The sequence below is a fragment of the Neomonachus schauinslandi genome, chromosome 4 (assembly GCF_002201575.2).
Source record: "Neomonachus schauinslandi chromosome 4, ASM220157v2, whole genome shotgun sequence".
In the NCBI taxonomy this organism is placed as follows: Eukaryota; Metazoa; Chordata; class Mammalia; order Carnivora; family Phocidae; genus Neomonachus; species Neomonachus schauinslandi.
The window spans coordinates 88,324,074-88,345,791 of record NC_058406.1 but is presented as its reverse complement, the minus strand read 5'-3'; positions in this window follow the sequence as shown (position 1 = coordinate 88,345,791).

Genomic DNA, 21,718 nt, shown 5'->3' with positions numbered 1-21,718 from the left:
AAAAAAAAAAGACTACAACATCTACTCTTGCCAGAATTTCCAGCCTGTTGCCCTGTCCTGCAGATTTTTCAGACTTGCCGGCCGCATAATCATGTGAACTAGCTTCTTAAAATAAATATCAAGTATCTCTGTCTCTCTGTCTTTCCGCATCCTATTGGTTCTGTTTAGAGAACCGTCGAGATTACACTGTCTTCTCCATCTGTTAGCCCACTTCCATGGACAATTAATAAAGTCCCCTCCTTCCTGCTTAATTCAAAAATCTAAAATCCTTACCTCCCCCCAAAATAAGTCCAAAATCTTCATGTAAATATATTCTTTGTAATTGTTACACAAATCGCCAAATGTGATAGGCAGAATAAAAGCTTCCTAAAGATGTCAAAGTCTTAACTGTTGAACCTGTGAATATATTACTTTATATGGCAAAAGTGACTTGGCACACATGACTGAGATTCTTGAGATGGGGAGATTATCCTGGATTATCTGGGTGGGTCCAATGCAAACATTGTGTCCTTACAAGAGTGAGGTGGGATGATCAGCCTAGGAAGACTATTGTGATAACAGAAGCAGAAATTGGAGTAATGTAGCCATGAGCTAAGGAATGTGGCTATGGAATAAGTTAGGGAATGTGGTAAACTCTAGAAGCTGGAAGAGAGACAAGGAATACTTTGTCTTCTAAAGCATCCAGAGGATCATGGTAGAGGAAAGGGAACCCAGACATAATAGAGATCAGAGTCTGAGGAGGCTAGGGTGGCTGAAATCTGGGATCTATATAGAAAAAAATCTCCATAAATGTGGAGATTTATTTGAGTTGTTGACTGACTACCAACTGCCCATATATAAGGTTAAACTCCATGAGGTAGAACAAAAGAAAGCTCTCACTGAGTTATAACCAGAGCTCACAAACTGCTGTGACAAATTTGAGTTTCAATCAGGCAAAGTGGACGGATGTCACTGAACACATGGGACACTTAGTAGAGATAGCGAATGGCTTAGAGAAAAATCCACTTTAGACTTATCCTAGCAAAACTTATAAACAGGTCCTTAAAGAATTAAGCCAGCTCACAAGTTATTTGATTGCCCAATAGAACAAAGTGCAACGTTCTTTACAGAAAATCATTAAAACAACCAACCATGTAAGTTTTATATTGTCTAAAATTCAATTAAAAATTATGAGAAGCAGGAAAATGTGACCCGTCACAAGGAGAAAAATTAGTTAATAGAAAAAGACCTAGAAATGACAAAGATTGTAGGATTACCAATAACTTTAAAGTAGTGATTATAAATGTGCTGAAGGGTTTGAAGAAAAACATAAATGTAATGAAGCTACAAATGAAAATATATATATATAAAAGAACTGCTTATTTTAGAGTTGAAGATACAATATATGAAATGAAAAATTTAATTGGTGGTGTTAACAACGTATTGCACACTGCAGAAGAAAAGTTCAATGACCCTGAAGATATATTAGTAGAAACTATTCAAACTGAAATACACAGAGAAAAAAAGCTGAAAAGGAAATGAAAAATTTTAGTGATGTGTGAGATAATATCAAATAGTCTAATATATATGAAACAAAAATTGACAAAACTGAAAGATAAATCAACAATTATATTTGTAAATCTCCACAATCCTCTCTTGGTAACTGATAGAACAATTACACAAATATAAAGATATTAACCAACTTGACCTAATAGGTCAAAACACCCATGGATCAAGTAGAAATTACATGAAGATTTAGAAAATATTTTTTTACTGAATGACTTTGGAAACACAATATATCAAAATTTCGGCCATGCAACTAAAGCATGATATAGAGGGAAATTTACAGCTCTAAATTTTTATTTTAGAAAATAATAAAATACGTCTAAAATACATTATCTAAGGTTCTTTCATAAATGGTACCAAAAGAAAAATAAATTAGCCTAAAGTAAGTGATAATAATAAAAGAAATATAAATAAATAAATAAATAAATAATTTAAAAAATTAGAAGGTATTAAGTAGGAGGCGATAATAAGAACAGAAAGCGATGAAAGAAAAAATGGTAAAGAAGTAGGGAAAACCAATTAAATCAAAAGGGTTTTCTTTAACAACATCAATAAAATGGAAAACAGTCAAGCTAAGTGGAACGGGAAAAAAGAAAATGATATAAATTACCAATGTCAATAATGAAAAAGGGATATCTTTACAGATTATACAGACATTAGAAGGATAATGAAGGAGTATTATGATATGAATAATATGTTGATAAATATGGCACTAAAGTAGATATAATAGATAAAATCCTTGCAAGGCACATATTATAAAAATTGCCCCCAAAGAAATAAAATTTGCATAGCCATAAACTAAGAAATAAATTGAATTTTATATTAAACACTTCCCCATGAAGAAAAACCCAGTCCAATATAACTTCACTTGTGAATTCTAGACAAACCTTTAAGAAAGATATAGTGTTCACTCAGAAAAATCAAATCCAGTAATATATAATAAGTATATTGCATCATGACCAAATGAAATTTATCTCTGGAGTACAAAATTGATTTATAATTTGAAAATCAATCAGTAATTTGCCACATTAGTAAAATATAGGGAAAAACCTTATGACAATCTCAATAGATGCAGAAAAAGGACTTGACAAAACAATATCAAATCATGATAAAAGCTTTCAAGATAGTAGAAATAAGTAGGAACTTCCTTACACAGAAAAAGAGCATCTACAAAATCCTTCATCTAACATCATATTTAATGGCTCTAAGTTTGGGAAAAAGATCAAGATCTCCACTCTCAGCATTGCTTTTCAGCGTTTTACTGGAGGTCCCAGTCAGGGTAATAAGGTAAGTAAAAGAAATACAAGGTTTATAAACTGGAAAGGACGAGGTCAATGTGTCTGTACTTGCATATGACATGATTATGTATGTAGAAGATTCTAAGAATCTACAAAAAAGCTACAAAAAAGCTTTAGCTAGACCACGAAATACAAAATCAATATAGAAAAATCAACTGTATTTCTCTATACTAGCAAGGAATAATTAAAAATTAAATTAAACTGCTATGTAAATGTGTCGATGTCAAATTGATATCAAAAACATGTAATGCTTAGGAGTGAAGCTAATTAAATGTGTATAAGAATTGTACATAAAAGTGACATAAAATTGTTGAGAGAAATGAAATATCTACATCAATGGAGAGAGGTAATATGTTTGCTTAACAAAGTATAGGTGGCTCTTACTTAATGCAAATTATACTTCAATAAAATTAGATTTGAAAAAGAAAACTATGCATACAGTGTGATAAATATTATACTAAGGGTAATAAGGACTCAATTCAATTTTGTGTGGATGAAGGGTTTTCCAGAAATCCTCCCCGTGTTGGACCGCTGTATAGAGAGCAATTTTAAATGGACAAAGAGGGAAGGGTGTTTCTGAAAGACTATGGTGAGCCTGGTACATTTTTTTTTTTTTTTAAGATTTTATTTATTTAGGGCACCTGGGTGGCTCAGTTGGTTGAGCAACTGCCTTCAGCTCAGGTCATGATCCTGCAGTCCCAGGATCGAGTCCCGCATCGGGCTCCCTGCTCAGCAGGGAGTCTGCTTCTCCCTCTGACCCTCCCCCCTCTCATGCTCTCTCTCTCTCTCTATCTCATTCTCTCTCTCAAATAAATAAATAAAATCTTTAAAAAAATTTTTATTTATTTATTTGACAGAGAGAGACACAGCAAGAGCAGGAACACAAGCAGGGGGAGTGGGAGAGGGAGAAGCAGGCCTCCCGCAGAGCGGGGAGCCTGATGCGGGGCTCGATCCCAGGACCCTAGGATCACGATCTGAGCTGAAGGCAGACGCTTAGCCGACTGAGCCACCCAGGCGCCCTGAGCCTAGTACGTTTAAAAACCCGTCAGTATTTCAGTAGATTTGGGGTACTGGAAGCAAGGCCTGGACACTGAAAGATGGGACTGGACAAGATCAGATCACAAAAGGCCCCTTCGCCTCTCCTTAAATTTTGTACCCTTTTTGCTTCTCTGGCCTTACCCTCATCCTGGCCCTGTTTGGAAGCCATGCTATGGAGTTTGGGATTTTTCTTTAGAATCTTTCATTTCTTCAGCATGTACAGATAGAACAACAACAACAAATAGATAATCTGCTCTACTTACTGTAGTCCCTAAACTTGCATGAGTTTATTTTTTTCCTACCATTCAAAACAAACTGTATTCTGGGGTGCCGGGGTGGCTCAGTCATTAAGCGTCTGCCTTCTGCTCAGATCATGGTCCCAGGGTCCTGGGATCGAGCCCCACATCGGGCTCCCTGCTCGGCAGGAAGCCTGCTTCTCCCTCTCCCACTCCCCCTGCTTGTGTTCCCTCTCTCCCTGTGTCTCTCTCTGTCAAATAAATAAATAAAATCTTAAAAAAGAACAACAACTGTATTCCATATAGCAACTCTGCGGGATAAGATAGATTTGAGAGAAGGAAAATATGGACAGTTACTACCTATAATGGAAACTTAGAAGACTCAATTAAATATTCAAATGCTAAAATACTTTTGGCAGTATATACACTACTCTAAAATATGTTACTAAACAGCCTACTTGAATGGAAAAATTTTTTAAAATGAGATGGATTTTTTATATTAGTGACTTAAATAAAAACAAACAGAAGCCAAAACAGTTCTTTACAGCCATGAGAGATGAGACAAAATCAAAATATAAATATGCATTGTACTATTAAACATCATCACAGGGTTATCACTCTGCTGAAAACAAATTTGAACATTACTTTCTCTTGCTTTTTTGTTGTTGTTGTTAAAAATATAAAGGCCTGTCTTTTTGATGCAGATTAAGAAAATTTCTTAGGTTAAGAAGGCAGACACTTTGTCTTATTGCTTCTACTGAAAATCAATGGTAATAAAAGGTATATTTCCAACTCAAAGATACATTTTCTTTTTTTCTAAAAAATAACTTAATAATGAAAGGAAAGTTATTAAGCTGGGAATAATGCCCTGAAATTAGTGTGTTCTTTTCTCCAGTCTGAAATACCGATTTTTAACAAGCAATGATCAGTTTATCAACTATAGATTATTTGATATCCAGTATTATTTTATCTCTTGAAAAATAAAGCTTCTGGCAACTATCTTCTCATGCTAATCTTCTTTAAGGGATGTCTCTATCAATTCAATAAGGTTTTGAAGAAAGCCCTATTATCAGGGGCCATGTTACTAAGGCCAGTCTGCCCTGATAGAGGATCCTCTTAGGCCAGAAAATGAAGTCAACGACACACAGGACAATCAGATAGTCTAATGTCCAGGAAGCATCTACAGAATAAAATATCTTTCGTTGGACTTCGTCAAGATGAAATTTACCTTCAACTTCAACCAGAAGTTGGAGACTAGCACACCTCAATAGCGTAATATGAGGCAGATTAATCAATCTCTAGTTAGGCATTGAGGTAAATTTTAGAAAAAAAAATAATCTGTTTGACACTCAGATTCTGCAAATAGTTTAAAATGCCAATCCTTAATGTCATAAAGCATTAAAGGTTTTGTCTGCATCTCCAGCTATTGAGAGCTACATGATATAAGGACATGCATGAACTAATTGAATGGGCAGACCAAACAAGGGCTTTCTGGTTTTCTTAAAGCATTGTCTTGACTACATTCTATGGTGATGGCAGTGATGGTGAGGAAATTCTTAAAGGCAGCATCCCAAATTCTAAGCATTTCCCATGGTTCAAAAGCACGGGGAAGCTGCCATGTTATTGGTCACTGCCATTTCAGTCCCTGCTTTCCCATTATAATGCCAGAATACTTGCCCAGTTTGGAGACTTACATAAATAGGTCTGTCAGGATGCCCTATTTACAACAGTAAATTTACTCTGAGATTGAGTTAAGACATTGAGGTTACAGGCTTTGGAGGGTGGAGGATGTGCCGAATGATGTACCAGTCATCCTGATTTCCTCCGTATGTTTAGACCAGTGCCAGGTCCTCCTCAATGAGCTCTGTGGAGCCATTGCTTTGGGCTTGGATGGCTATGTCCAACCTATTAGCTTCCACCGGGCTGGGAATGGGAGTTCTAGGCTTGTCCTGCTTCCACTGTTCTGCTCATATCTGCTGCAAATCCTTAGCTTCATCTTTCATCTGCTGATCAGATCCTAGGAGATTCTCCACAGCAAGTTTCCTTTCCAGTGAGGTGTTTCTTTTAATGGTTTAATTCAAGTACAGCTCAACACCCTCCAGAGATTGGACAGAGGCTTATTTTACTGGTCCCATGTCATCATTTGCTTGTCCAACTTTCTAAAATATAGCTTTGTAATTAATCTGTAATTCTTTTAGTCTTCACAAGGCCATTCTAATGCTGAGAACCCTTGGAAGATTTCAGAATGCTGCTTTTCAGAGAGATTCTAGCTCCATCAGGAGGCATTTATTTTCTGAACAGAGAGTTCTTGTTTCTATTTTTAAATTGTTGCAGCTGCATCTCCCTCTCATTTTTTGCTTCCCTCTGGGACTTTCTGCGGTTCCTCTGTATATTCTTTGCCCTTTGCTTCTATGCCATAGCTAGATCTTTTCAATAGCCAGTCTTTTCCTTCATAGAGCTAAAAATGTTCTTTTCCCATTAAGACAGGGAAGAGCTTCATTTTTCTTGTGGCCTGATGTGCAGATGTTAGAGGTGAGGATGGGGTGGCATCTGGGGCACCACCCTAGTCCTGCATTAACTCCCCAAGAGGCCATTTCACATTGGCTTAATTTGTGCTTATTGTGAACTAGAATTCATGAGAGTTTTCTTAATGAATTACAGTTTGGTCAATTTTCTTTTGACCTGTATTTGGGTACATTATTAAAATGTCTGCATAGAAGATTTGAAAACATCATTTACCAGAGTTTAGCTTGATTTCAGAGCTAATTTGGATTACTGATCTTGTAACCCAATGTATGAACTGTCCATGTCTCTAGCTTTATGTCATTCACAGATTTAATGAACTTCACGTTGTGTATTCTTTTAGGAATTTTATATTGTGTGCTATCCTTGTACTAAATACTACATCAAATGTAGCATGGAGATCCATTAGGATAAAATTCTTTTGAGTTGGTTACAGACTGGTGGAAAAAAAGGTTAAATAACCAAATAATTACAATGCAAAGTAATATGATTAATAATGATGATGCAATTTTGCATTATTTTAGAACTGCCCAAATTAGGGGTGACTTCTTTCTCTGGAGAAGGTCCCACTGTGATTCTTCATAAAAAAAAAAAAAAAACAAATAAAACTGGATGTTTTAGGATACTAAAAGAAAGAAGCCAAGTAAAAGGTTAGTGTACTGTATGCTCATTCTTTATCTAAGACAATGTTAAGCAACTTCAGATATCAACCATTGATTTTCAGCACCCTGCCAGAGGGGAGATTTTCTTTATGTGTCCAAGCAATTTCAGATTTCTCACTGACAGAGTTCACTTGGAGGTAGAGAGGTGATACAGAGGTGTTTGTTCACAATCTCGGACAAGCTCTGTGTGCATGACTGGATGACTTCTGGGTGGGCACAAAGATGTTCTGATTTTATCTCTTCTGGTACATGAATAATAGACCACAATGATAACTTATCACATCATAGCAGTATCGGAGTGAGATTTAACCAGGAATTCTTTCTGTTTATTAAATAGAAAACAAGGGCACTTTCTGAACAAAGGGAGTTTTTCACAGAATTTTGCAAATCTTATCTGCAATATGTAATTTATTTAGTGAACATACACAGGTTGGTGTAGCTTTCTTATGAATAGTATACAATAGTAACACTTCATTAAATTCATTTTTTTTCTTGAAAGAGGAAAAAATCATTAATTGCATAGTGAGTGATACAGTCTTCTCAGATCCTTCAAAGGGTATTTTACCAAGGATCTCCCATATTAGTTATTTAAAATTCTACAGAAGTGCAGAGGAGGTAGTAACATACTTTCCTGATTTTTTTCAACCAAGTTCTGAATTTTAAAAGAGAATGAATTGATGAGACCTATGAAGAGGAAAAAAAATGTAATGTAATATCAGAAAATACCTTTTGGTTTTGACATAATTCATAAACTAGAGATACTTATGGGATTAGGAATCTTTGATCTGATTTAAGTTCCTAGGTTGGATACTTAAAATAGCACAGTGACTTCTCAACATCTTTAGCCAGAGCATCTCTTGTCTGTTTTCTCTGTTTGTTTGTTTGTTTGAAAAAACAAGATATAGTAATGGTGGTTTGGAAGAGTCAAGTATGAGAGGGGTATTGATAGAAAAATTTTCAATTTTAAAATGTATGTTTTGAAGAATCACATTTTCAAAACAGTTTCATATTTTTCTGGGAAACAAACAGTGACTCCTCAATCGAGTGCTTCCATAAATACTCCTTTTGTTTTCCAGTTCCCGTTAGTCAAGCTCCAGTTCAATTTTTAGCCTTCCATTATCATTCCATCCATGTAATATCTTCTTTATGCAAATTGATGAACACATTTTGTTTCAATATATTTATACATGTGGTATTATATAATGCATATTATATAATATATTATATTTATATACTATATATACCATTTGTTCTTTTGACTTTTTGTGTAGGTTTAGTTACTCTGTTGCTTACTTGATTAAGTAAAGAAGTATTTGAGTGTCTCTAATGTGCCTAGCATGATTCTAAGCTCTGGGAACACAACAATGAACAAATCAGATATGTAGAGTTTGCACTCCAGTGGGATAGACAGAAAGTAAAATGAGTAAATTAGAAGGTGATACTCAAGAAAAAGAAAAAAAAATGGAGAAGGGGAAGGGAAGGGTGAGTTAGAGGTTAGTGATTTTGAGGGACCAAAAAGGTCTCATCAAGATAATGATAGCTGAGTAAGGAAATGATGGAGGCGAGGGAAAGAGCCATGTCAATATCTGGAGGAAGAGCATTCTGAGTTATTGGGAGCAGCATGTGCAAAGGTCCCGAGTTAAAAGTTCTCTTGGTGTGTTTGAGAAGCAACAGGGTGGCCACCGTGGCTAGCAGTAAAAGGGAGGGACAATAGGAGACCTGATTCTATATGGATTTAGAAGTTCTCAAAGGCTTTGGCTTTTATTCTGACAGGGATAGAAAGGCACTGGGGGGATTTAGGATTGACAGCATTGGACTTACATTTTCATATAATACTCCGTACCTTGTTGAGAACAGAGTGCACGGGGCAAAAATGGAAGCAGGGAAACAAAACAAAAGTCTATTCTAATCACCCAAGTGGTAAGGGAGGGGAGAAGTGGTCTGATTCTAGAATGCAGAGCTCTCCATTAACTCACTAGTTCTTTCCCTGCCTTAGCCCTGGAATCAGCCATTATATTCTGGAACCCAGATTTCTGATTCCTTCTAATGGAGAAAGGTATTAGAAACCAAGTTCTGGACACTATGCTCATTGATACTAGGTCATTTCAGTGGACAGAAAATAGATAATTATTACTTTTTAAAATTCCATGTGTTCCTACTGAGATTTCTAATTCCAATTCCAACTCTAAGATTCTTTCTTGAACCTTCCCAATTTGTATTTTCCTTCTCCCGTAAGTGAGAGTTTGGATCTGAAAATATGGATGTATTTACTTACTACCTCAATTTTACAATATACCTGAAAAAGTTTGAGAATTGCCACATCTATACTGCTACAAAGACAAATTCTACTAAATTAAGTTGAAGATTTCTTTTCAATTCTCATTGTCTTTAGACTGAGGGTGTATAATCAAAGTACTATGTATAGATATTATTTAGATTAGCATATTTTTCCCCTATGAGGTCATATATTCTATTTATTATGCTGTCTATTGTATTTGTTTCTATTTGTATTCAATTTTAGATTTCTCCATTTAATTTTTATTTAGTTTATTTTTTTAATTGTAAAACATTAAATTGTTCCCAAAGTCCAAACTATACAGAGCTATTCTCAGAGAGGTGTTGCTTCCTGCCATCTGATCTCCATCCACTAAAGAGCTAATTATATTAGCATTTAGTTACCGTTGCTATATTTCTTTTTGCAAAAATAAACAGGTATCTGTCTATGTCTTTCTCTACTTTTTCCTATCTAAGATACAGTAAATAAATGACACATATCTCTGTATACTGTTTTTTTACTTAATAATATATACTGGAAATTTTTCCATATTCATTCATAAGGATCCTCCCCTTTCTTCTATAGAACTCTGAGTACATCATTGGATGTATGAACCATAGTTCACTCTATTAATTTCTAGGTATGGGCATTTAAGTTGTTTCCAATATTTTGAAATAACAAAAAATGCTGCTATGAAAAATCTTGTGTGTACATATTTCCTTATTTTGGGAGGTATATACAGAGTAAATTCCTAAAAGTAGGATTGCTGGATCAAAGGGTAAAAGCAAATGTAGTTTTGTTAAATATTGCCAAAATAGCCTTCAGAGGAGTTTTACTATTTAGCATTCCCACAAGCAATGTATGAAATTGCCTGTCTTCCAACAGCCGCTCCCCAACCACAATAGAGAGATTGTTGTCAAATTTTGAATTTTTGCCAACTTGACAGTATCACAGTGTAGTATTAATTTGTATTTTTATTATTGTGAAAGGACACCTAAATTTTTGACCTGTGCAATTAGGAGAATGGAGAGTTCCATTAACTACATTGTTGACATATTCTCTCAACCAAATTACTAACCTTTTCTTCTTTGATTTATTTGTACATTTCTATTATCACAATTATTTGACATGTTAATATAAAATGCTCTCCTAAATAGAAATGCCTTATATTTTTTTTAAAGATTTTTTATTTATTTATTTGACAGAGAAAGACACAGCGAGAGAGGGAACACAAACGGGGAGTGGGAGAGGGAGAAGCAGACTCCCTGCCGAGCAGGGAGCCCAATGCGGGACTCGATCTTGAGACTCCAGGATCATGACCTGAGCCGAAGGCAGTCGCTCAACCAACTGAGCCACCCAGGCACCTGAAATGCCTTATATTTTTCCATTTAGATTTTTATTTTTAACAGAGCAATGTCTTACACAATTGCAGTAAATTACCATAACCCTTAAAAGATTATTACGTATAGTTGACTGGTCTGTCTTTTGGAGATCTCACCAAAGGCACACACAGGAGAATGGGAATAACGTGGTACCATATCTTTGGAAAGACCATCAAATCTCTCTACACAAGACCTCTTAGTACTAATAAAATGCCTTTCAGCTGAGGGCGTCAGTGTGCTTTACCAAGTAAATGGAGAAAGGAAAGTAAATTTTAGTGGGATCCTATCTCAAGCAATTAAGTAAAATAAAACAAAACAAAACAAACAACTGTTCAAAAATGGGAAAAAACTTAATTAGAAAGCAATGAATTGTGTTCATTTATTAATTTCACAAATTTGTAAGAAATTTTATTGTCAATTTCTCCTTTGAAAATAAGAATTTCATTTCATTTACTTTTATTTACTAATTATCAACGAAGATGAAATCTTTGACACATTTGGCTATGTCGGGTCTGTTCAGTGAATGCATGATTTTCTACTTCTTTATCTAAAGTTTAAATACCCAGGACAGAAACAGTAGTAGAGTTAAAATATCACCCATTTGCTTTAGTAGTAAGTAAGGAAGTAATATTTATTTGCTTATTTGTTTGTTTGTTTACTTATTTATTTAATATTTAACAAACTATTAGCAAGCCTCATACATGAAGAGCACTAACAATTTAAAACAAGCCAATAGAACAGAATAGAGAACCCAGAAATGGACCCTCAACTCTACGGTCAACTAATCTTCAACAAAGCAGGAAAGAATATCCAATGGAAAAAAGTCTCTTCAACAAGTGGTATTGGGAAAATTGGTCAGCCACATGCAGAAGAATGAAACTGGGCCATTTCCTTATACCATACACAAAAATAGACTCAAAATGGATGAATGACCTAAGTGTGAAACAGGAATCCATCAAAATCCTTGAGGAGAACACAGGCAGCTCACTCCAGTGTTTGAAATTTCTCCAGCTTTTTGTTTCAACATGGTTGAGTTAAATCTCTTGCCTCTATTACAGTAGTCTTGAATAAAGTCTTCCTTGCCTGATTAACCCATCTGGTGCAACTATTCTTTGACACATGGGCTATGAGCTTGGTGGAATCAAGAAAACTGGGATATAACAGCAGTGATGAAGACACTCAGGAATGAAAAGAGTTCCTGTCATATGCATGCCGTGAAACAGAAGCCATAGAATCCTGTACACACTCCTTATAGTAAAATGAATTTGTATTCCTAAAATATTATTTGAAATCATAGAATGCTAGAGCTTGAAATGGACTGGATATCAGTAAATCCACTCTCTTTGATGGGTCATCTGCCCAAAATCACCCATATAATCAGAGTTAGAACTGTAAAGCTGGTCTTCTGATACCTAGTTCAGTCCATTTGGGGCAGACCTGTGTTTTATATCTGTTTTAGATATATTCGAGAGTTTTTACGCTTCTACTCACAGAAGCACATCTTGTATACCTGAGATATTATTACTACTCTGATAAAGAGCTTGATAATAATTGAATGGGGTAACTACATAAATCATCATAATCTGTTTCATACACCAACACAAATATTTGAGCTAATGTCTTGGACTTAATATGAAATACTATATCATATACAGCCTCATTGTTTGAATTAAGACCTACCAGTCAATGCCATATATGGTTTTAATTTTAAAACATCCAATTTTGCTTCAAGCTGTTAGGAAAATTAAAATGCATTATTTTTAGGTTTTACAGCATTTTCAAGTAGTTTCTTGTCATGAGATGAATACCGCAATCTATCAGTTTTTTTATTCATGATGCTATTTAAATAAATATCAAGTTTTTGTATGTGCTGTTCAACTTCTCATTATCATGCAATAAAGCCTTTCCAAATTGCCTGAGGTTAGTGCCTTTGTTAGAACCCATGAGATTGGAAAACATAGCTAGAGTCATGAGAAAGTTAACTGACCTATATTTGCAAAAAATATATAATTAAAAAAAATTAACATCAAGGTCACATCACCAGATTTAGCCATTATCAGGCTTGAATCACTAAAGATTAAAGCTCATAATGATTAATTCATAGCAATATAATGTATGTCTGTGTGGTCATCTGCATTTAGCACCTGAATCAAAGAATTTGGCTTGAGAAATGTCCTGGGTCAAAGAGAATGTTTGGGGCTGCCTTGATGTAAAAGTAGTTTAAAGAGAGCACAAATGAAACTCATAAATTATCTCTTATTTTTACCATAAAAAAGAGTCAAATGGAATGACTATAATATAAAGCTAAGCATAAGCTGCTCTGCTCCTGAGTTGAAAGGTTTATGACTCATTTAAAAGTGCCTATTGGTGATGACTAGAGCTTAGTGGGAAGGACATTTTGATTATCAGTTTCAAAGTGTCAGTTCATCTACTTAGTGTTGTAAATGGAAAGAAAATGCCATGCAGCAGCTGTTCTGTGTGCGTAACAAATGGTTAAGTACTTGTTCTATCACTCGGCTTAATAACAGTCTGCATTTGGAAATACAAAAAGATCAAAACATTTAACTTGCTAAGGAGTTACGACAGCGCGTGGTAATTGACCAGTGACATCTGACCTCTCACTTGAGTGAGAGCTCGGCACGTGCCACGAGCAACGCTGAAGTCCTTCCCTTATGTTTCTGTTGCCTCATATTTGTAGTCCTGAAGCCAGTTCACAAGTCCTTGTGTGCAATTCAGAAATCTAAAAGTTTATTCATCTGTCGTATGTTTTGGGAAAGCCTCTGTGGCAGGAAATACTGACTCCAACTGATGTGAAAAAATTTGTATTTTTATTTATCACATTTTAGTGTGACTCTTGATTTGTTTCATTTTAGAAATACTATTGGGTTTGGGAAGCCTGGGTGGCTAGACTGGTTAAGCGTCTACCTTCGGCTTGGGTGGTGATCCCAGGGTCTTGGGATGGGGTTCTGCATCGGGCTCCTTGCTCAGTGGGGAGCCTGCTTCTCCCTCTGCCTGCCGCTCCCACTGCTTGTGCTCTCTCTCTCTCTCTGAGAAATAAATAAATAAAATCTTAAAAAAAAAAAAAAAACTACTGGGTTTGATTATAGGGATCTACTCTAGGCCCTCTGTGGGCATTTCATACAATGTGGTCCAGGGACTATATTATCTTCCTGAAATCTGAAAATGTCTGCATTCTAAAACCCAACTGGTCCCAGAGTTTTCTTTCAGGGAATTGCAAACTTCTGCCCCTTACTATATATTGCATACTCTGGCAGCTCTGGCTAATGTCTGTATCCTTCTTCTGCAGAGTGGAGCTGCGGCTGGGGTGGTTGCCCCTCCCAGCCTTACATTCGCCAGCCCCTCTTGCTGCAGATCCCGTGACTAGCTATCACCAGTCGCATATGAACCTAAGTGAAGTGTCACTTCTGGGCCAAGCCTTTCTTAAGAAGCAGGTGGGGTCTTGAAGCTCCCCCTGGTTGACACTGAGGAAGTACCCTTCTTACTGAAACATCCCCCGAAAGGAACAAAAACCAAAATGGGTTGAGCCAAGGGCAATTAGGTACAGTGACAGATGAGAGCCTGAGTTTGCAACCCAATTTGCTAAAAAGACTCACTCCAGGGCGGGAAGACCACCTGTGTAGGTTCAAGTTCAAGTTCTTTCTTAAGAAGCAGGTGGGATGTCTTTTTCTTTCTTCTGCTGGCTGCAAGCAGAGTCTCCAAAGCCCAAGTTGAAGGCAGAACCAGAAGGTGGAAGAAACCCAAGTCTAGAAATCATTTTGGGAAGGAAAGCTGCTCACTGCCCAGAAATACCAACACTGTGTTATTAAAAGAGTGAGAAATAAATTTCCCTGGTGTAAAACCCTGAATTTTTACGGCTTATTTGTTATAGCAGCATTGATAAATATACATTCTGTCATGTGATTATGTGTTATTTTCTAATTATTAAAAATATATAATTGTGTTATTTTCTAATTATTAAAAATATATTATATATTAAAAATATATAATTACTATATATTCTCTGAGAAAGATACTACGTTTTATGCCTGTATCTAGTCAATTGTATAAGGAAGAAGGTACAATAAAGAAACTGCTTTTACATAATTGAAAGAATTATCTAGACTTTGGAAGCCAAAAAATTGTATTTAAAAATTTAAGTGTCATTTAACAGTCATGTAACTTGGAGCATTCCACCATCTTTTTGAACCATGGTTTTCCCACCTGTGAAACAGAGATAATGATATTCATGTGGAGAGCTGTTATGGAAACATCTAGCACTGATCAGATGGCTTTGCACAAAGTTGTGCCAACCGGTATAATGCTTAACATCAGTGCTCTACAAGTCTTTTTGAAAAATAAAACAGTAGCCACTAGAAGTATATAGTGATTTATAATTTGTAACATGTTTTCAATATATTATCTCATTTTCTTGACATGGCAACTTTGGAATGTCACTATGGTTAGAAATATTCTTTTTACTATTAAAAACGAAGAGGCTCAGAAGTTCTTAAAACTCATACATGAGAATATCAGAGGTAGAAGCTAATTCTTCTGACATCTACTTCCATGTTCCTCCTCCCACAACAAAATCTTAAAATAGATAGGTTCTCTTTTTTTCTCTTCTATTCTTGGGCAAGTATTTGAAGAAAGTACTTCTGTGTTGTTGCTTTGCTTGTATAAGACCAAGGATACTACATAGACTGAGTTTAAATCTTAAGCAGATATTTATTTATGCATCTAGGCATAAGTTTGTTTGGTGAGCCTAAGAAGATCTATCATTTCTCCAGTTTATTAGAGTGGGTCTATTGACATTGTGAAGACATTATAATAATTATAACATCTTTGAGTGTTTACCATATACCAGTTATTCTCGTAAATTTTTTATACATTAATTCATTTTATATTTTAACTACCCTATGAACTACTTAATATAATTATCCCCATTTTACGTATGAGAAAACTGAGGCACAGTGCAACGAAACAACCTTCTCAAGGTCATATGGCTATGAGCTGCAGAGCCAGCATTTTAGTCTACCTCCAGAGGTACCTCTTGAACATCACGATATCCCATCTCTCAACATATGTCAATATATATTTAATTGATAGCGAGTTTTTGTTCTACAGAATTAAGGGAATGGACTTTACAACTTAATACCATACTTAGTGTCTAGGGTGGCATTCTTAAAGTGTTGGAAACTGTTTTAATTTTGATCTAGAAAATTACAATTTAACTATATATAATGAAACAGGTCCCTGTCTCAATGAATTTGGAGACTTATATTCAATAACAAGTCCGAATAGGAGGAAGGATATTTAAATGGGGAGTGGGAGAGGGAAGCAAGGGAATAAAGGCCCATATTCAGAAGTAAAGAGATACAGAGGTAAGAGATACAAAGGGAAAAGATAAAGAGTGTAAAATTACTGAGAGGCTCCAGATGCCGAAAGAGTCAGCAGAAGAAATGGATGACATATGGAACTAACCACTGAAGGGAGATGATTATGACATTCTGAGATCCCGTCCCATGGATGGATGGGACCTGGGAAACCAAATAGGTATAGGCAGGGAAAAGTGTTGAGCACATCAACTACCTTAAAGAAGAGCTATTATTTCATAATTAAAACTTGAGCATTCGTTATTTCCATTGAGTCCTGATGGTCTTGACTATTATCCCATCCCATATTCCCATGAAGATGTCCTCACAGACAGTCCTTAAGAAAAATTCACAAAATTACTAATGCCATGATGCAAATATGTTTCTGCTTTTGAGGTTTTCAGAGTTCTTTTAAACATTTGATCATCATATAATTTTAGCACTCTCATGCTTTTAAAATTTACTATCATTTACTTCGTGCTTTGTCTCTTCTCATGCATTAATACGTGAGGTATCATAGTAGATTAATTAAAGGGGGAACTCTCAGAGCCAGACAGATATGGATTATAATCTTTGCTCATCCACTTCCTAGATTTGTGACCTTGAACATGTTACATAACCTCTCTAAATCGTAATTACATCATTTGTAAGCTGGGGAATAATAAAAGTACCTACTTCATAAAACTGTAGTGATAGTTTAATGAAATAATGTTTGTAAATCACTCAACGCAGTTCCTGACCCATAATTAGTGCTCAATAAATATGGACTCTTATTAAACTGGTGGTACACTTTGTGAAGTTGATTTACCTTTCCAAAGTGAGCAATGTCACTCTCTTCTTGCTGGCAGGAATAAGCTCACCAATCTATCTCACGGTGCCACTTGGCCCGTGCTGTGACTGGAATGGGATGAGAGGAAGTTGACTGAATTGGCCCAGAGTCCAGTGTTACACACTGAATGTGTGGCACCTGGGAAGCTCCCCCTGGTTGACACTAAGGAAGTACCCTCCTCACTGAAACATCCCCCAAAAGGAAGAAAAACCAAAATGGGTTGAGCCAAGGGCAATTAGGTACAGTGACAGATGAGAGCCTGAGTTTGCAACCCAATTTGCTAAAAAGACTCACTCCAGGGCGGGAAGACCACCTGTGTAGGTTCAAGTTTAAACCAGGATAACCAGTTGCCACAAACATTCCAAAGCCTGCGGGGTGCAGAAAAGCAATGTGAAGGAGAATCTTTTTACACCAAGTCTTGAATGAATTGAGTGTAGTTTCAGAGAGAAATAATGTGAAGGGGAAGTCCTTTGGGGTTTTATTTTTTCCTTCCTTTAATTGTTAAATAACCCAGTCCGCAGAGAGAGAATAATATCCCCACTTTTACTTTGTGGCCCCATGGTGGATATGAGACCAAGAAGTGATTGTTTTGTTAAATATTTACGTCCTTGGGCTTCACGTGAGCTATGACAATCACTTTAAGCCCACAGGCCTCCATCAATTTTATGAATGTCATTAATCTTGTCACTTAACCATCTTGGCCTTCGGTTTTTGTTCTCCTCTACCTTGCTTGTCCTTGATGGTAAAGAGCAAGGGGGATTCAATCTCAGAAAGGGAGATGACTCTCTTCCTTCCTCGTGATCAACACAACCCAGCTGTGCATATACTGTGTGGGTCGGTTTTCCTGTGAATTTTCATCACTGCCTTTACCATAGCATTTGGAATTAAGGCATTTTTCCTTCCTTTTACACAAATATTTTATCTTTAAAAAATTTTTTAAGTGATATCTCAGAGTTTCATTTGACACCAAGAAGTCACTGAGGTTGAAGAAAAGGGTTGGTTGTGAGACGAACCATGAGAGACGATGGACACTGAAAAACGAACTGAGGGTTCTAGAGGGGAGGGGGGTGGGGGGATGGGTTAGCCTGGTGATGGGTATTAAAGAGGGCACGTTCTGCATAGAGCACTGGGTGTTATGCACAAACAATGAATCATGGAACACTTCATCAAAAACTAATGATGTACTGTATAGTGATTAACGTAACAATAAAAAGTTTTTAAAAATTTTAAAAAAAAGAAAAGGGTTGGTTGTGGATCAGGTAAAGAACAAGTTTGAAGAGCAAAGGTTAGGGATGGGAACTGCAAGGGGGCTATTAAGTAATTGTCCTCAAGTTCATGGCCTTCAGACCTGAATGGCGAAAAGCACAAATTCTTCTGGTTAATCTAGAAGCTGTGCTTCAGTTATTCCTTCATGTACCATGCGTTTGTTCATTGAAGAAACACGTATTGAGCTCCTACTATGTGCAGCGTAGAACACTTTTCATTTCCACTGGGAAGGCAGGCATGCTAATTACTGCTATAAAACTATCAAATATACACATATACAAGGCTACAAACAGATACGATATAATACAGATACAGTATAGACAGAAACAAAGAGCTGAGGACACCTGGAAAAAGGAGCAATCAATTCCCACTGGAAGCTCTGATAGCTTTACGTCTAGAGTTGGGAAAAGGGAGAAGGGCATTGCAATGCTGAGGTATGCTGGCTTTCAGCTGCCCTGCACAGGCCAGTGGCCGGCGGCAACCTCCGTGTCACCCCTGGAGCTACAGGCATCTCTCCTCAGAGGGTCACCACACATGCTGTTTGTATGATGAGAGCTGGGGGTGGCTCTGGTTTACACTGTTTGTACTGGTGTCATTTTTAATCCAGCCACTGTCCAGAGTGAATGGCTGGTTACGCACAGCTCCTCTGCCCCTTGGTAATAGGTGCTCCTTTCTGGCTCTTGCTCTCTCACCCTAACTCTTCCTCCAACCCATAGAGAGGAAAGGGGTTCAGGGCAGGACCCTTAACCGTGAACCCCCAAGGTGAGGACTGCCAGAGGACTGAAGAGGAATGATCAGAGAGTGTGGGTCTGGGGCTGAGAAGATGGTCTGGAACAGAGAAAAGAGTAGCGTAGGGTCTTCTTTGACTAGGCTTTTGCCTGGAGGTTTCCATATGTGTGGTGTGGAATATCTATGCGACGTATTAATAGATCACGAATAAAAAGTTTGCTGCTTACTTATGCTTCATAAATGCTGTACGAAGCAAGCATACACTGGTTTCTTTACTCAAGATTTCCTATGACCTTTTAGGTGCTCAGTGACCATGTGATCTCTGCACAGTGCTGTGTACAACATGCCGTGTGCCCAGACTGAGACATCCAGCCATGGAACATTCCATTTCAGGAAACCCAGCTTTAGGCCCTGAACTCCGTATGTTGCTGATGTTAGAGAAGATGAAGTTTTCTGTAGTAATTCACTGGCTGTCCTTTAGTTATGTTATTGGACTTTCTGCTCAGTTGCCATATGTCTTCGTTGTTACTTTACTTGTTTGTTTTTTCCAAATAGTTGGTGGATCTGCAAAATATTTGTGTAAGGAATTCACCACATCATTGTCACTTTCTAGACCTCTTATTTTCTACTTAAGGAAATGGAAGCACAAAAATATGAAGTAAATAGCCCCATTAAAAATAGATTTATTATTTGTCATCATAAATTTCCCATGGGCTGTGGGCTCATTATCAATATAAGGTAGCGGGAAAACTCCTCAGGTGGGGGAGTCCAGATACCTGAACCTTCATACTCTACCATTCACTAATGGCTCCTGTAACTTTGCAAAAACCCAAGTGTGTTGTCTCAGTTCCAAATTCCATATCCCAATATTTAAGTCTTACTTTGTTTCCAGTCTATGGAAGATTCTGGAACAGGATTAAGCAATTTACCTTGGAGTAAGTGACACAGCAGCAGCAGAGATGGGACCCTGGAGATGTATTTCCAGTCACTTCTTAGCCTACTAGCCCCTTTTGAAAGCTCTGCTTTCCTTTTTACATTTTTGGAAGTTTTTCAAAATACGAAACATCTTATAAAAGATTAAGCCTAATGCCCCATACCAACATTTCTTTTATATGAAGCCCTCAAAGTTCACTGGGGACTGTAGACTAACATTTCCTAACATCTCAGTGATCACCCTCTCCACCCCCAGATCTAAGAAATTCAGGTCAGAATATAATGTAAGTAGGCGTGATGCCCTTGGGAGGGTGAGGACGAAAGCTGAATACAGCAGTGAATGGTCCTCTGTGCTCCAAAGCCCTCCCCCGCTCAAGAGCAAGTCCCAGCCTTTTTCTAATATTAATGAATTACTTTCAAAATTTACACGGATAAATAAATCACTCAGAGAGTCGTGAAACACTGGAAACAGAAAAGTGGCAGCCTGACAAACCCAGGCCTTGCAAAGGCTTTGATTTATTTTGTCTCTGCGCCTGAGGGACAAAACAGGTAATTTTCCAGTGTGAGGGTAATTATCCCAGGCTGGCCATCTTGGGAAAGGACCCCCTGGAGCTGCTGGCTGACCTTGGCACTTTTATCTTTTAGCTCGTGCCAACATACTGCTGGAGAGAAATCCTATATTGCAAAGAGCTCTTCTCTTACTCCCCCACACTTGTTTGGGGTCACATGATGTGGTCCATGCTCCCTGGTTTTCTCCTCACAGAAGAATGAAAAGCAGGTAGCGAAACGTGCACCAGTTAAGCTAAATGTCAAATCAGAGTCAAGACCCAAGTCTGCCTAGATCTTAGTGACCACAGCTTTGAAACCCTAAAATTGTCATGTGTCTGGTGCTTGAGGCGTAAGCAGCTAATAAAAAGTCAACTTGGATTAATGAGAAGCAGCTTTCTAATAGAGCTGACACACAATCAAGCGGATCAGTAGAGGGGATACGAAATGATCTCTTACAGCTGAAGGGGCATCTCGGAGCGAGCCAAATGCTTTAGAGGAATTTCAGGATGTTCCATCTCCCTAATACAATTTAATGTTTTTTGTAATTAGTTGGGGATGTGCCAGAGAGCTCTAGATGGCCTCATTTTCTTCTTTTAACTTTTGATTCGGTTCTACTCACTCTTTCTTTGTAGCTCTATATTACATTTGCAAAAATGGGACCATTAACATATATACCGTTCAGCGACGTTTTCCTTCCATTTAATGGTGAGTTTTGACTACTCGCTTCAAGTATCGCTCAGGGCTTAAGCATGAGACTGCCTAGGTTTGAATCCCAGTTCTTCCACTTACAAGCTGTGTGACTTTGAACAAGTTACCTGATATCTCTGTGCCTTCGTTTCATGGTCTGTAGAATAGGGATGATGGAAATATCTTACCTCTAAGGTGGCTATGAGAACATTATAAAGTCTGACGTATGTGAGGCATATGTCTGTGTGTGTATATGTGTGACTGTGTGTGGACTTTTTTTTCTAGTCACCAAGTAGCTTTTCATTTTGTGGATATACCCTAATTTATTCAGTCATTCTGTAGTGGATGGTCATTTGAGTTATTTATTAATATTTTTCCTTTATATTCTTTTGTA